Source organism: Aplysia californica, unplaced genomic scaffold, assembly GCF_000002075.1.
Source record: "Aplysia californica isolate F4 #8 unplaced genomic scaffold, AplCal3.0 scaffold00190, whole genome shotgun sequence".
NCBI lineage: Eukaryota > Metazoa > Mollusca > Gastropoda > Aplysiida > Aplysiidae > Aplysia > Aplysia californica.
The window spans coordinates 762084-763894 of NW_004797460.1; the positions used below are offsets into that span (position 1 = coordinate 762084).

The 1811-nt window shown below is 42.4% G+C and overlaps 1 protein-coding gene across 1 annotated transcript in view; it reads right to left on the reverse strand.

Annotated features, from left to right (window-relative positions):
- The window catches only part of LOC101855257 (immune-associated nucleotide-binding protein 9-like), an 18378-nt gene extending 17322 nt beyond the window's left edge, over positions 1 to 1056 (reverse strand). Inside the window, exon 1 of the mRNA XM_035969860.1 lies at positions 919 to 1056. The gene's annotated coding sequence lies outside the window, so the exon portion shown is untranslated. The remainder of the gene's footprint in view (positions 1 to 918) is intronic.
- Between the last annotated feature and the right edge of the window lie 755 nt (positions 1057 to 1811).

The following is a 1811-nucleotide window of genomic DNA, read 5'->3' on the forward strand; positions in this document are numbered from 1 at the left end:
TCTTCTTCTTCTTCTTCTTCTTCTTCTTCTTCTTCTTCTTCTTCTTCTTCTTCCTCTTCTTCGCATTCCCCTGCTAGATCTCAGGTGTAGTTGACTGCTGGTTCTTGAACCTGCAGTGCAACTGATTTTTACGTCGGCCCTATGTGGCCGTTTTCCCCACTTAATAGGGCCCCTTGTCAGGCAGCCACATTCCAATTTCGAAGGTACTCTCTCTATCTTTATACTAACTAGAGAATATTCAGTATTGGTAGGCAGGGCCTACCTCTACACCACGAGAGTCCCCAACTGGGTGACTGAGTGAGTTATCAAGTGAGTGAAGGGAGAATGCTGTGTTTTTTGTTTGTTTGTTTGCTTGCTTATTTTGTTATTGTTTTCATGTTTTCCTAGACGCAAGGTCATTTTAAAAGCAGAACTGATCGCACCCCTCACCCATCTCTTTCTAGACTTGTACCCTCGGTTCACAAACATGCACAATAGATTACATGTATTATTTCACAGGCTATAATATATCGTTATGTCGTACTTACACATACATGTATATCGATACAATTTAAAACATTTAAAAGGCGGACCGCTCGGGTCTCCACATCTCAGCAAAAAGACAGAGATACTCCATAAAAATATAATTTTCTTCCTTGGAATGGAACTTGAGTCATGTAAAAGGCGAAGAACACAGACAGTAAACAACATCGCCTCGTCGAACAACAGTCGCCGGGTCGGATGAAAGGGGGTGGGAGGTTTGGGGGGGGGGGGTAAATTACCATCTAAACAACAAATACCTACAATACAGAATAGGCCTTGTCTTCAGATTGGGATTCGATCCTTTCTTGTGACATACTTTGCATCCAAAAAAAATATTAAGTGAAATTAGGTGTATACATGTATACTTTTTCAACATAAAATGTATCAGAAACTTACCGTGGTGGGAGCTTTGCTGCACTAAAACCAGTCTGATGATATCTGCTCTCTTTGACAACCTTCACCAGTGTCTCTAAAGCTTCTGCTCCTTCAACCTTCTCAGTCTTCTTGGCAGACGAAGTATGAACAGTCCGCTTCTCTTACATGTATGTATATACATGTATTATACCGGATTTCAAGTCACGAGAAGTCTCTTAGTCACCAGGGACAGGTTTCTCCCCAGCGATATTTTCCTCGGAAAGATGGTTGGCTGCATTACGTTAGTTTGCCACATGAACTTTTTCCTTCGTATGCAAAATTCATTTTCCGCGGAAACTATTTTGTAAGGGGCACGAAGGTTATACAGAATTATAGGAGCGGAGACGATAGGAGGCAGCACTGTGGGCGGCAACGCACGCCTGATAGAAGCCCTCTCACGCAGCGGAACCATAGTCGACCTGCGCTGCGCGCTGCCCGACTCTCGCACTGAAATCTAGATGGGAAAGAAGGTTTTATTCTGAGGTCGTTAAGATTAGGCAAGTCAGTAGACATTATTAATGTTATAAAACCCATTTATCTCAATTGTTTTACTAGGTAGGCCTACCGCAGGCGGGCCGTTTTGAAGGCAGACAGCCACGGCTGGAGCCTGATTTGGACAACTTCATCCAAATAAAATGATACCACTGTTTTCTGTGTCTTTCCTTCTTAATGGTGAACGAGGAACTGATACTTATGATTGCATATTTAGCTTTTAATTGACTAAAGTTTAACACGGGAAAACTGGACCGTCTCGCAATTTTGCGCGCTTAGATTTGGGGGGTAGGCTACTTGTTTTAAATTTCGATTTCTCAGACGTGAATCATCGAATTTTCTTGCGGTTTGAAACATAAAAATCTGGGATTTCGGGAGAATTT